A 15,243-nucleotide genomic window follows, 5' to 3' on the forward strand; every position below is an offset into this window, starting at 1 on the left:
TGGGTTTTATAAACGTTGGATCATTGAAACCACAGTTAAAACTTTAACCACATGAACCAATTAGGCCAGATCATCTATCTGTAAGATCACTTTCAGCTCTGAACTGTAATTTCTACTTTAAACCAGTCTGATTTACTGAACAGTTTACATGGGAAAATATATTTAAATTACTTAGTACACTAGACCAACAAGACATTTAAAGACTTTTCTTAAAAAGGAGAAAAGGCCAGGCGCGGTGCCTCATGCCTGTAATCCCAGCACTTTTGGGAGGCTGAGGCGGGCAGATCATGTGAGGTCAGGAATTCGAGACCAGCCTGACCAACATAGAGAAACCCTGTCTCTACTAAAAATACAAAATTAGCTGGGAGTGGTGGCCCATGCCTGTAATCCCAGCTACTCGGGAGGCTGAGGCAGGAGAATCGCTTGAACCCAGGAGGCGGAGGTTGCAGTGAGCCGAGATCGAGCCATTGCACTCCAGCCTGGACAACAAGAGTGAAACTCGGTCTCAAAAACAACAACAACAAAAAAGGAGACAAGACTTTTATTACATCACTGGTTTTATATGTATTTTTGTCCAGAGAGTTTGGGCATTTCCCTTACCCCAATCTGCTGGAATGAGGTATTTTAAACTTTTTCTCTGCCACCTTGGTTAACCTAGAATATGAAATCTTAATGAATAAGGTTGTACTCATATCATAAAATAAAATACATATCATAAAGGAACAAGCTGTTTAAGCTCTATTTGTTAAGGTTTCATGCTTATATCTTAAATTATAGGAAAAAAGTATTCAAGGTAAAGCTCTATGATCTTGTTCCCGGAGTTTGAACAAAAACACACTCTTGTCAGACTGTAGGCTGGTGAAGTTCCCAGGTGCCCTTTTCAAGGGCAGAGCCCCAGATTCCATGGCTACAGTGGGAGTTTAGGGGTGCTTAGCATTTCACCTGCCGTGGCAAGGGAATGTTAAATAACACATATTTTTAAAAAGTGCCCCTTCCTGTCTTAATCTATTCGGGCTGCTATAACAAAACACCTTAGACTTGGTGGCTTATAAACAATACATATTTGTTTTTTAACAGTTCTGGAGGCTGGAAAGTCCGAGATGAAGGCAGATTCACTGTCTGGTGAGGGTCTGCTTCCTCGTTTCTGGGAAGCACTGCCTCACAGTGTGCTCACGTGGTGAGGGGTGAGGGGTCTCTCTGGGTCCTCTTTTTTTTTTTTTTTTTGAGACGGAGTCTCGCTCTGTCGCCCAGGCTGGAGTGCAGTGGCTGGATCTCAGCTCACTGCAAGCTCCACCTCCCGGGTTCACGCCATTCTCCCGCCTCAGCCTCCGAGTAGCTGGGACTACAGGCGCCCGCCACCTCGCCCGGCTAGTTTTTTGTATTTTTTAGTACAGACGGGGTTTCACCATGTTAGCCAGGATGGTCTCGATCTCCTGACCTCGTGATCCGCCCGCCTCGGCCTCCCAAAGTGCTGGGATTACAGGCTTGAGCCACCGCGCCCGGCCTGGGTCCTCTTTTTATAAGGCCACTAATCGCATTCATGAGGGATCTGCCCTCATGACCTAATCACCTCCCAAAGGCCCCACCTCCCAGTACCATCATATTGGGAGGTAGGATTCCAACATATGAATTTTGGGAGAACACAAACATTCAGACCACAGCACCTTCATTTGTGTGAAATGAAACAAACTTCCTGATAGGAAGAGAGAGGAGCATCTTATTTAAATGGATAAATTATTCAGTGTTTTAGCAATATCCCAGATATTTTAAACCAAAGTAGTGTCATTACCTATACTTTTAGAATGCCTGCCTGCCTAGTCATCCACCCATTCCTTTATTCCTTCTGTTCTCCCCTCCCTCCCTCCTTCCCTCCCTCCCTCCCTCCCTCCCTTCCTTCCTTCACTCGTTCCTTCCTTCCCTCCTTCTTTCAATACAGATTTACTGTGGGAGGCTTTGTCTTAGCCCCCATGGTGCAGTCAGTCAAGTTATGGTCTGTGTCCTGGGGAAGATCAGAACTGCAGTAGAATTAAGCCTGGGTGCAGTGGGAGCACCCAACCCAGACCAAGGAGTCAGGGAGCCTCCTGCAAGGTGAACCTTGGGCTGAGTTTTGAGGGATGAAGGGAATCGCTCCATAAAGGAGGGAGAGAGAAGCAAGGCCTCCTAGGCAGAGGGAACAGCATGTGCAAAAGCCCAGAGGCACGAGTCCGCATGCTGCCTGTTACACACATCCAGTGGAGCGTGTGCGAGGAGAGGCGGTGTGGGACCAGGACAGACAATACATTATCTGGGGCCATTTTTGCTCAGTGAAATGTTACCCAGTACATCACTGAGGAGCCATGAGACCATTTCTCTCTTCACTTATGTATCAAACAGTCACTGACTTCCAACTGTGTGTCCACATTGCTTTAGGATCTTTATATATTTTATTTCATCAGTCTCCAGAATATCAAAAGAGCCCCCGTCAAAAGGATTCTTATTCCTATTTCATAGCTGAAAAGAATGAGGTTTAAATAATCTGAGTAACTTGCTTGAAACCCCTCAGCTACTAAGGAATAGATTCGGGATTGGAACTCTAGTCTGTCTCTAAAGCTCATTATATCAGTTAGGATTGGCTTTAACTACAGGTGACAGAATATACATAACCTCAAAGGCCTAAGTGAGGCAGAAGCTTTTTCCTCTCTCACGTAGGAAGTCGGGGGTCAAGTGGCTTCGTGAAATTTTCAGGGACCAGACCCCTTCTACTCTGTGGTTCTGCCATCCTCAGCCTGTGCGTTCCTCCTCATGGCCCAATGTGACTGCTCAGACTCCAGACAACATGCTCTCATTCCAGCCAACAGGAAGGGAGGCGTGTCAAGGAAAGACTCACCTCTTCCCTTAACAGACAATTCCCAGAAGCTGCCCATGACACTTGCATTTGCAACTTTTTAGTCAGAAATTAATCATGTGTCATATCTAGCTGCAAAGGAAGCAGGCAAATCTGGTCTTTGTTCATTTCTTTTCCACTATTCTAGGGTTTTGTATTCTAGTACCTGCTAAGACCCAGAAAGTATCTCCCTTGCTCTTTCTATGCAATGCTGACTTACTTCATCAAAATTCAGTGCCAAGAAGGGGAAAGAGTGCTAAAGCATACATTCAGGCAGGGCATGATGTGTAGGATGTTTCAGATGTAGGTGGCATCTAGAGGAACAGTGGTCGCAGCCCAGAAGCATACCAAGCCCTGTGGCTTCCTTGCAAAGCCAAGAGGGTGTCCTAACTTTCCTAGAAATACTGTACTTAGATGCTCCTCCTTTTAAACTGATAGTGGTCTGCAGTTACCCATATAGAACTTATCATTTTCTATTACATGCTTGGTTTGCTTGTCTGTGACCCTACTAGATAGTAAATGCCACAAAAGCGCATCTTTCAGCTCTGAAGCCTTAGCATCTGGCACAGTGTTTGACCTACCATTGGTGCTCAATCTGAGTGTCTCCAGTGACTGAATCACTGTGTGGAGGCAGAGTTCAGTGTCCCTGGGTGTCCCACTGAGAATCATACCCTTTCATGCAGAAGCACGTGCTCCTCCTCAGCTCTGGGCTGGAAGGAGGAGGCTGGGTCTCTCTGGGCACAGCCCACAGTGCTGCAGGGCCAACAAGAGCCCATCTGATGGCCCATAGCCTCACCATGCAGCTCACAACACCGCATGGCCCTTCCCTGCTACCATCCTGTCTGGAACCTCAGAGTGCCCAGGGGTACACACAGCTCTCCCAGGCTTGGCTCCACGGTCACAGAGGTGATCTTGGGGGCAGCCTGAGCCCAGTGTGTAAATGCTACTCCTTTTCTGCTTTCTGTTCCATCTCTGACCCTAGGCACTTGTTGAAGCCATACCTCTGGGTGTTTTGGTTTGTACATTTATTCCAAAAATATGTGTTAAATATTGTGTGCATGGTATTGTCTAGTGGTCATGGTGAAGTTTGGCACCGTCAGCCCACCCCAGGAATGTGACATGTCTCCACTGGAGCATGACTTAGAAGGAACTGGTGCTGAGCTTGGTTGCACAGCCAGCGTCTTTCTTCATGGCCCCTACACTGGCCCCGGGTGTTGACTTACCACCACGCAATGCCCTGGTGTGTTGGACACTAGGCATCACCTCATATTCTCCATTTCACTGTCACTACTGTTCAAAGGCAGACACCCTGGGATATATGAGAAAACCAACACCTTACTTCCCAACACAGACACGTAACACAACCAGCTCTGTTGAAGCTGCCTTCTACATACGTTCATGAAATTACAGATCTTGGGGCTTGAAAGGACCTTAGAGTTTTCTTAATGTTTAACCCCTTCGGTTCTCAAATTCTCTTCTCTGCTAAACCATGAGCCAGCATGTGCTTTAATGCATTCAGGTAAAAAGAACTCAATACCTTATAGAGCAGCCCATTTCAAGGTTGGAAAGCTCTGACCTTAGATATTTCTTTCTCCCCTATGAGCTGAAATTAGTCTTATTGACGTTCTACCCTCTAGCCCAATTTCTATACTTTTCAGCCACTGTGTTAGTTATTCATTGCTCCATAATAAATTATCAAAAACTTAGTAGCTTAAAACAATACACTTTTTCTTTTTCTTTCTTTTTTTTTTTTTTTTTTTTTGAGACAGTCTTTCGCTCTTGTTGCCCAGGCTAGAGTATAATGGTGCAATCTCAGCTCACTGTAACCTCTACCTCCCAGGTTCAAGCAATTCTTCTGCCTTAGCCTCCCAAGTAGCTGGGATTACAGGCATGTGCTACCACGCCCAGCTAATTTTTTGTATTTAGTAGAGATGAGATTTCACCATGTTGGTCAGGCTGGTCTTGAACTCCTGACCTCAAGTGATCCAACTGCCTCGTGTCTCACTGTGTTTGTAAATGAGGAATCCAGGCATGGCCTAGCTGGGTCCTCAGAGGTGAGACCCTCAGCTGGGTCTCACCAGGTTGGGGGCCTCATTTGAAAGCTTGCCTGGGGAAGGATCTGCTTCCAAGCTCACGTGACTGTTGCCAGGATTCGGTTCCTTGCAGGTTGTTGGACTAACGGTCTCAATTCCTTGCTGGCTGTTGGCCATAGGCTGCCCTTAGTTCCTTGCCATGTAGGCTTCATTATAGGACAACTAACGGTATGGCAGCCAGCTTCATCAGAGCCAGCAAGGGAGCGAGTCTGCTGGCAAGACAAACTATGATCTCATGTAATGTCATCACAGAAGTGACATCTTCTCAACGTTGAGGTATTCTATTGGCTCCAAGAAAGTTACTCAGAGCATGAGAATAATATAGGCCATGAACACTAGGAGGCAGGGATTACTGGGTTCATCTAACGGTCTGCCTGTATAGCCGCCCAGAAAAAATCTCTCTCTCCTACAGAATGATCCTGCTAATATTTGAAAATAATTCTCACGACTCACACGTCTTTTTGTCTCAGTTTACACCCAAGTGAGTATCCTCACCATCCTTGTCCTTTGAACTTGGTTTGCTGTTTAACTCAAAATAAGACCCCTAAACAGAGACTAGTGTTTCGTCAGGAACTGACCAGGGCGGAGGGGGACTTCCTGGAAGCATGAACACTGAGGAACCCACCGCTGCTTCTGCTAATTAGGGCTTGATTTAAAAAATAAAAGGTCCAGGAGCCCAGGTCTCTCACTGGAGAAGGGCTTTGGTGTCTGCACTGAATTTCAATTAACCATCCTATTAACGTTTTGGAGTTCCAGAGATCTTTGAGTATTATGCATTTTTGAATGTGAAATTTATATGAAGATTTCCTCCTCCTTCTATACCCCTCTCCCCAGCAATCTAGTAATTTCTATAAACAGATTTGGGTCTTTTTTCTCTCTAGAGTATTAACAAATAGAATAACTTTTCATGAAAACAGACTATGAAGCAGTGAGCAGAATTCAGTGGGATAAGCTGGGTTTTTTGTGAATCAGATTTGGAGTTCCAGGGAATTTGCACAATGTATTTCTTTCCAAGCCCACTCCTTTCTGGAGTACCCTTTGCCCCTCAGTACCTTTGGCCAACCTGAAGTTGAACCAAGGGGACGTGCTTGCTCACAATCTTCAAATGCTTACCATGTCTGGCTATACTTGGAATAGTTCAACTAGGAATTTCGGTAACTAAGGCAAGTTCCTAGAAGGGTATCCTAAAACTAAGGATTGAAGGGTGCATCCACGACTTCACCCCAAAGCAAGAGCACACCAGTGAGCAAGAAACGCCACGGGCAGCGGCACCTGGTGATCATCAGATGAGTGTTTGGAACAGGGATGCCACAGAATAAATTCTCAGCAAATATGATCATCATCATGATTAATATTTCCAAATTTGGGATGTATAATAACAAGAGGCTAAGAAGGCTGCTTTTAACATTCTTCATCGTCATGTCCGTCAGTGCACTTCCATTGTCCTAGAATGAATTAAGTTTTAAAATGACAAGTTGAGCAGTAAGACACCTCTCTATTCAGTCCGGGCATCCTGGCTCACGCCTGTAATCCCAACACTTTGGGAGGCCGAGGTGGGCAGATCACTTGAGGTCAGGAGTTCAAGACCAGCCTGGCCAATGTGGTGAAACCACATCTCTACTAAAAATACAAAAATTAGCCGGGCATTTTGGCATGCGCCTGCAGTCCCAGCTACTCCAGAGGCCGAGGCAGGAGAATTGGTTGAATCCGGGAGGCAGAGGCTGCAGGGAGCAGAGATCGTGCCATTGCACTCCAGCCTGGGCAACGGAGCAAGACTCCGTCCAAAAACAACAACAAAAACACCTCTCTATGCAGACTTTCGGCCAATTTCCCCGCCAAATTAAATACAAGTTGTCTCATTGTCGTTTGATTTGAAAAGGAATATTCAGGATTCCAGGGAAAAGAAGGAAAGCTTCTAATGAAGTAGGGCTTTTGGGGAACATGGAGAGAAAACGTAGATTTCACAAGCCCCAAGTATCCCCGACCCCTTCACTCTGACCACAGAGTTTTTTCTGCAGGTGTACTGCTAAGATTCAAAATGAGGCACACTTCCTGGTGGGTAGGACTGCGGAGTGTCACACCAATGGGGACTCATGTCTCTGGCCAGCCACTTACTAGTTATGATTGTAGGCAAGTTATTTAACCTTTATAAGCTTAAGTTTCCCAGTTTGTAAAATGGGATGAACAATAAAACCTATCTCCCACAGTTATCTTGAGAATTGAGAGGAAGGTCTGTGTTGCATGGAACATGGTACACTCTCAATAACAACCATCATCATCATCATCCTCTTTAGAGAAAGAAACTGGCAGCAGAAGCAAGCCCAGCAGCTGGGTAACAGACTTCTGGGCTCGGCTCAACAGGCACACCCCAGTTATTACCCCCCAAGATTTTGGCAGCCGCGCTTATGTGCTAATAATGATGTTACGTCCAAGAAAGGAATTATCCATGCCCAGATGGTAAGGAGAATTTTTGAAAGCCAGAAAGACAGTGGATGTTTCATGAATTGTCCTTTATCCTCCAGGGTGGCTTCCACACGTATCTGCAGCTAGAGTATTTGGAGCGAGCTAATGCTTTGGCCCGACAGAAAGAGGTTTCCTCCGTGCTGCCTGCTGGGCTGCGGAGGCTGTCATATGGGGGTCCCGTGCTGCGCATTCTCTCTATGCCTGACGACACCTTAATCATGATCAGAGAAGATGGAGCTATTTATTTCTGGTCCCTGCAGCTGAAGTTGAAAAGAAGAAAGCGGGTCTTTGTATGTGATTTTCATTTGATAAGGATGCTGAGTGCTACAGTTTGATTTTATTTGCTATTTTAAACTGCTTCTTAAGTGGTGTGATTACATAAATTGTGTCCTTGAATATAATATATTCATGCTGGATTTTGCTAGTCTGTAGAATGCAAATAATATATGATCTCTCTATGTAGTGCAAGATAAAGCTTCATTTTGCTTCTAAAATCAGATGGAATGATGAATTACATGTGATTCCATCATGTGATTTATTGTATGTCTTAATGAATGACAAATAGAAAAGAATCTTCCCTTCCTCCCCCCATTAACGGTTATATCAGTTTAGGTAGCTATGTTAGGGCTTCTCTTCAGAGAACTTACTGAATGACAGAATCAAAAATTCAAAAGACAAAAAGCACAGGGGACATATGCTTAGGAATGACAATGCCTGACCCATTCCAGGATATGTTCTATTTTTAAAGCCATTCTTTTATTATCTTAACAAATATTTGAGCCTCTGTCATAGACCAGGCAGTGTGCTGGCTGCTGGGAATACAGAAACCCAGTCTCTGCCCTCAGGAAATGTATAATCTATCCCAGATATTATAGCTGCCCCAAAGCCCTTGGGATACAGAATATGCCCTCGCTAGAGAGAGAGAGAATAAAGTTGACTCTCCAAATCTATGAAACAATTTTTTTCCACTTGAAGGAGAAAATAAAGAAAATTATATTCTGTTAAACAGGCATCCTACAGGCAAGAATGGCTTGAGACAACTGAAAATGTCTGATCATTAAAAAGGCATATGCTCGTTCATTTCCACCCTTCAACCCTTTAGGACAAGGCCAGCAGCCAGAACCCCAGGTGGATGACAGACGTCATCAGCATGCTATACTGCAATAAACTGATCACTGGGACCAGATGAGTGACGCTGCTCTTCAACCCAGAAATGAACAATTGGCCAAGAGTGGTGGCTCACGCCTGTAATCCCAGCACTTTGGGAAGCCGAGGTAGGCAAATCGTTTGAGCTCAGGAGTTTGAGACCAGCCTGGGCAACATAGTGAAACCCCGTACCTACCAAAAATACAAAAAAATTACGCAACGTGGTGGTGCACACCTGTGGTCCCAGCTACCTGGAGGTTGGGGGCTGAGGCAGGAGAATTGCTTGAACCCAGGAGGCAGAGGTTGCAGTGAGGCGAGACTGCGCCACTGCACTCCAGCCTGGGCGACACAGTGAGACTCCTCAAATAAAAAGTAAAATAAAGAGAAGTGAACAATCACTGTGTTATGGAATCCATTTTCATGTATGAATTCACATAAACAGATACATGTTTGTGGTATGAAGATAAAGTTAGGAGACCCTTTTCAGAAAACACTAAAACTCATGTGTCAGTCGAAGCTACCATGCCAGGTTATCACTTTGGCCTAGTGCAGTGATGTTGCCATTGCCCCCAACACAGACCGAGGTTTTCTTTTGGGGAATACTTCTGGGGCCAAGGTATGGGCCAGATTAGAAAAACATTAGCCTTGGTACTTTTTAATACACCTTATTTTACATTCAACATAGTTTTCCTGTTTTATTAGCCACAAAATTTTGTCTGTAGTGCTCTGAACTGATCCAAAACATAAAATCCTCAGTAGAAAGATGATCACACTCACGGCTGAAGCACCTCAGAAGAGTGAGTCTCAGGCTGGGAATGGAGGCCCTGAGGTTTTAATCAATGGCAACATCACGGAAACGAATAGGCAGGGTCCTGGGCGCTGCTTGACTCTTCTCAGTAACAGGCCAGGTCAAAGGCGGTGTGGCTTGGTGGGAAGAAAATTTGGAAAATGTCAAATCAACGTTGAAGCAAAAGCAATTTCTAGGCCATTGACCACTGCTCACAAAATAATAATAATAATTTTTTTTAAAGAGCAATTTCAACACCGTAGGAGGATGAATTATGAGTGAGCGGGTCCAGGCTGCAAAACGAGGCCATTTAGTGCTGGGGTCTGGGGGGGGGCGTGGCTACGAGAAGGGAGAGTGATTGAGGTTCTCACAGCACTGCCCACCAGGACACCCCTGGGGCTCCTTGGAAGCTCAACTTCTTGCAAGGGTTTTCTCCTCTCCACCTTGTCTCTTCCAGAAGTCACCAGTTCCCTAGGATTTAACCACTTGAATGAAAAGTTGAATACAACCTCAAACCATCTAGGCTATTAAATATAATTAATGTTAGTGTTACATATCATATGTATACATTTATTAATATATTTAAATCAACATATATTTATCAAAATATAAATATCATTAACATAATAAATATTAACTATTCTAAAAGCAACAAATTTAGATTTATACATTCAGTCCAGTTTGATTTTTTAAAGTACATTCAATGACTTTATCATGTGTTTTAAGCACATAGAAGTTCGGAATTGGAGCAGGAGCTGATAGAGGCTCTCTGAACTGACAAACCAGAAGTTGAGGCAGGGCATATGCCATTGGGAGGCAGGGAACCACTTTTGAACTGCAGGACAGGTAGAAAGAAAGTGAAAAAAGCCATTTAGCACTGAGACAAAGGCAAGGCCTGTGGACTTGAGAGTGCCTGTGTGAACAAGTCAAAGCAGTGAGTTGTTTTTCTCACACCCACAAAATTATTCTTTTCATCAGCTCCAAGATAGACAAGTTATCATAGGAGGGAAGGGGTCTGCACTGCAGCTTAGGAAGAGGGGAATTAGGGAGGCACCAAGTGAATCCTTTAGTGTAGAGAAAGAGGCCTTCCACCCTCCACTTTGCAGAGCTAACCCTTTTCATATTATCAACATCAAACAGCAGCTCACATCCTGAGCACACCGCAAACCCCAGATACTGGACTGATCCCTTTCTCCCACATCATCTCATTTAATCCTCACCTCTCTCCTATAAGGCAGGAACTGTTATGATCCCATTTCACAGATGGGGGCACTGAGTGCTTAGCTGGGATCTGAATACCCCTCTGCTGGAAGCCAGAGCTCAGGTGGTTGAAATTTGTGTTAGCCTCCTGGTGGAAAAGGACCCGCCCTGTGGGCAGATTTAGAACCAGGCCAAAGAAATATTCCCAAATGGGGAGAGCTGGGAAGGAGGCCTCAAGCTCCACCCTGCTAGGCCATTGTTGGGTGCCTCTGTTTTGTGGGATTTGTGGAATATAAAGTATTTCTACAGAGGTGAAGTGGGAAGCTTGAAGTCTACTCCAAGTGTGCTTGATTTGTAAACAGGCACCATGAAACCCAGCTGTAGGAGCTCTCTAATGTCAGCTTGGTGGCCTGGAAGCTGTGCCTATGATGCCGGACTGCTGGCAAGGAAAGTTGTCTGCAGGGCCAGCAGGCTTGGCTGTAGACGGCTGCCCCTGGACATTAGAACCTGGCCTCCGCTCTCCTGAGGCAGCTGTGTTCAATCAGTAAATGTCAGGGTTCCAGGCAGCCTGTCACAACCACGGAACAGCTCCCTCTTTGTGCCCAGCAAAGAGGGAGCTTCCTGCATCCAGCAAGGACACGGAAACCAGGGAGGTGAAATTATTTTTAGAGTCATGCGGTTACAAATTAATTTCTGTTTTAAATGAGACTGGATTCATTTCCTGAAATTCAACCGTGATCACATTACTCTGCTTCTTAACAGTTACCAGTTCCTTCTCCAACACAGCAACGTCCAAACCCTTCTGAGGCACCCACATCCCTTCTGCCTTCCCAGTCTTTGCCTTGCTGTGCCTTGAGGCTGGGGAAGCATTAGCCTAACTGAACAGGGAACCCTCAATGCGTCAAACACTGGCGCCTCCATACTGTTCCCTGTGCTGTCCCTTACCCCAGCCATCCGTCCAACGACATTTGTTAAGCACTCACTATGCCCTGATGTTGCTGAACACGGAGATGCACAAGTGAATAAGACCTGGTTCCTAACGAGCCATAAGTCTCATAGAGCAGGTGGTCCTGCTACAATCCTACCACGCTTTCCAGCTCACACGTCATTGTGAAGATTGCCTAGAATGTCCATCATAAGCAGAAGTGAGTGTCGTCAGGAGATTCCTCAGCCTTGAGCTGCGGCCACCAGTGTGCAGGTCCTTAGTCATTTGTGGGTGACACCAGGTCCTTATGATTTGCTGTCTACTCTCTGGTACCTACATATCAACTGGTGCGTGGTGGGTGCTCAGGGAACGTTTGTGGATTCACCAAGTCAGAAATTCTTCTTTAACTGGACGAAGAGAAGGTCCAGGCTCATTTTGCCTTTCCCTTCCCCCTCCTCCTCCTTCTCCGGATGAGATAGAAATCTCTTTTAGCTGCTCAACAATTGCAGCGAAATAGGTCTCTCATTCATCTCTCTCCTATCAATCATTTCTTATATTGAGAAATATAGAAAAAAGTTAATGGATTTAGAAGGAAATGATTGAAAAGCAAAACTGTCACTGAGTGGGTTCTTGCAGAGCCCAGGAGACACAAGCCAGGTTCAGCTGCCCTGCCCTGCCCTGCCCTGGAGCACGTTTCGCATAAGACAAGGAGGCCCTCTCCCCTCTGGCGTGCAGCTCCTGCCCTATGGGACCCCGCGTTCCTCCCCAGCCCATCCAAAACCCCGATTCCTATCCAGAGGGCAGTGCCCACTCGCACCCCATGACAAAGGTTGGAGGTGGTGCTGCAGCTTCCCCATGTCCTGACGGGGCCCAGGCTCCCAGCCCCTCTGCACTTTGCATCTACCCTGTAACCACCCTCATAAGACCCCAGCATCCAGCATCAGGGCATCTGGGCTCCTCCTAGTGCAGCCCCGGGCTCTGGGAAGGGCAGGACAGAGTGGTGGACTCATGCAGGCTCCAAAGCCTGAGGGGTCTGGCTCCCTTCTCAGCCTTCTTACTCATCTCTGGGGACCTGAGCAAGTCATGTCTTCATTCTCAACCTCAGGTGTCTCACTTGCAAAACAGAGCTTATACAACTGGCCTCCCCGAGCTGTGGTTGAGATGAAATGCATGCTGTAGATAAGGCCCCTAACACAGCACCCAATAGCAGGAACTCCACATGCGGGACACCCTTTCCTTTTCTAATCCTAGTGTGCTGCAAATGGCAGGAACCATGCTTGATGGCCCCCAGGGCTTCTGTCCCCACATCTGGCCCTCAAAGCCAGCGAGACCCATTGCCTTCCAATCTTCTCCTGACTTGGGAGCGCCAGCTGCTCCAGGCTCACTCAGATCCTGTCTCACTCAGCTTTTTCCAGTCTCAGGGCCTTGGCACATGCTGTGCCTCTGTCTGAGACATTACGCCAGCCTTTCCTTTCAGATCTTGATTGAAACCTCCCCTCCTCTGACCATCCTTTCCTAAATGCCTCATCTAACTATATCCCCATGACCCTGTTCCTTTCCTTATTGTGTGTAGCATAGGCCATGAGTATAGATGGTGAATTGTCTATTGGAGGTCCTGTTCACTACACAATGGGGGCAGAAACCACATCTGCTTTCTTCCCCACTATAAGCCTAGACAGTGCATGGCACATAATAGCTGTTCAGTATTTTCTTAAATAACTGAACAAGCAAAGGCTTAGACTATGAAGTCAAAGCTCACTTGGAGTCCCAGGAAGTTGTCCGAATGCTTTGTGCCTCAGCTTCCTTGTCTGTGAAACTGGTAGAATAAAAACAGTACTCACCTCCTGCATGGTTGGGAGGCGTTCTTGTGATAGTCGCTCCCTGGCATGCAGAAGGGGCTTTACACATGCTGGTTTTCATTATCATCATGATTACATGGACTCCTGACCAGGTGGGGCTGGATGGTGCATTCCAAATTCATACAGGTCTAGGGATACCATGGACCCAGGCAGTCATGAGGACCCTATTCTGCCCCCTCGACTCCTGGGGCTTGGAGCTGTGTGTGTGCCCTTTGCTGTGGATTGAGCACACAGGATGCCTAACCTGGAGGTGTGCACAATTTGGTGAATGTATTTGTCTGCTGGAGCTACAGGGCACCACAGACTGGGCGGCTTAAACAACAGACACTTGTTTTTCCACAGTCTGGAGGCTGGGCATTCGAGACCAAGGTGCCCACCCATTCTGTTTCCAGCGAGGGCACTCTTTCCGGCTCGTCGATGGCCACTTTCTCACTGCATGTTCATGTGGCCCTTCCTCAGTGAGTGAGGGCAGAGAGAGAAGAGGAGGAAAGAGAGGGAGGAGAAAGAAAGAGTGCTCCTTGGTGTCTCCTGTAAGAACACAAATCCTACATGAGGGCCACTTCCTCATGACCTCATCAACTCCAAGGCAATGTCTCCAAAGACCGTCGCACGGGGCCTTAGGCCTTCAACACGTGGATTTGTTGGGGGAGGCCAAGGCATTCAGGCCCAACCCTGCATGTTTACCGACTTAGGTGGTGCACTCCAACCACACCACCCTCCCTTCCCGAGGGCCTCGTCTGGATTGGAGCCAATAGTACTGTCTCCACACTGGTCTCCTCAGCCAATGGCCCTGTCTGCTGATGATGTCATTCTCTGACAGCCCCTCATCTGCGGCCTGGCGTCTGTCAGAGGGCTGTCCCGGGAAGCTAGGAGTGAGGCTCAGGGTGCTTCTCTGCTCCTGTGAAGTGGAGACTAAATCTCTCTCTCTCTCTCTTTCTTTCCTTCCTTCCTTTCTCTTTCTTTCTTTTTTCTCTTTCTTTTTCTTTCTTTCTTGTTAAGCTTGTAGACACACCCAATAGAATATCAGTTTGAAACAGCACTTACAACCCATTATAACTCCCACAGACTGGGCACATATATGTGCAGGAAGGGGCTGGGGGGGTTTGTCCCTATGTCACCCTAAAACCTCACTGAAGGGTGACTGGCTCATTCCCTACCGATTTCTGGCTAAGCAACCAAAGCATAAGCTTTGTGTTTTATCTCCATTTCATCGCGCCATCCCCTCTCACACCCAGGTCTAAACACTTAGAGCAATATTAGAACCAACATGGTATTTATCATAATACCCTGGGAGAGTTGAGTTCTGGTGAGAACCATGATCGCTAGTTTCAGGGGCTGAAGGCTCCAGGGAGCACTAATCATGGTGTCTGAGTGCATTTGTGGGAGCACATTGTAAGCTAATTACCACGTGTGGCGCTCACTCTATCATTACCTTTAATATATGATTTCAGATACAATACAACTCCTATTTTGTTGCTTTCACAGCACTGCAGACTCCAAGGCATGCCTCAGCCTTAAAAATTTTAGATAAAAAATAAAGCAAAAAGGCAAGAGAACTGTTTTTGATAAGTGATAAATGTACCTACCTAATAGAGCTCTTGGATCATAAGAAGGCATTCAACAACTATGTTTCGACTACACAAATAAATACGTTAATAAATAAGTAATTTTTTATCCCAGCCTGACCTACTGCTAATTTGTCTGCTAACCAGGGCAAGACATTGCCCTCGTTGAATATAAAATAAACTAACAACAACAGAAAAAAAGTTTACTTTCCTAGGGGACATGACATCAACCTAATCCAGGGCATTTGTTGCAATAAAAACTTAAAATTTTAGAGCATTTTCTTAAAAAACATATCAGTGAGAGACCAAATAGACACTGGCTTCACTTCTTTTTTTTTTTGA

At 46.0% G+C, this 15,243-nt stretch overlaps 1 protein-coding gene and 1 long non-coding RNA gene across 3 annotated transcripts in view; one reads left to right on the plus strand and one right to left on the minus strand.

The window, feature by feature from the left end:
- TEX26 (testis expressed 26) overlaps nt 1–8,705 on the plus strand; it is an 80,277-nt gene extending 71,572 nt beyond the window's left edge. The window contains exons 8-9 of one of the 2 annotated variants that reach the window (XR_002518273.2): nt 7,479–7,709; nt 8,522–8,696. The gene's annotated coding sequence lies outside the window, so the exon portion shown is untranslated. Of the gene's footprint in view, nt 1–7,478 lie in introns of both variants that reach the window. The other variant, XR_002518272.2, reaches the window with a different exon arrangement.
- LOC103879142 overlaps nt 1–15,243 on the minus strand; it is a 52,974-nt gene that overhangs the window by 15,936 nt on the left and 21,795 nt on the right. The gene's annotated exons all lie outside the window — the stretch shown is intronic.

Source organism: Papio anubis, chromosome 15 (assembly GCF_008728515.1).
Source record: "Papio anubis isolate 15944 chromosome 15, Panubis1.0, whole genome shotgun sequence".
In the NCBI taxonomy this organism is placed as follows: domain Eukaryota; kingdom Metazoa; phylum Chordata; class Mammalia; order Primates; family Cercopithecidae; genus Papio; species Papio anubis.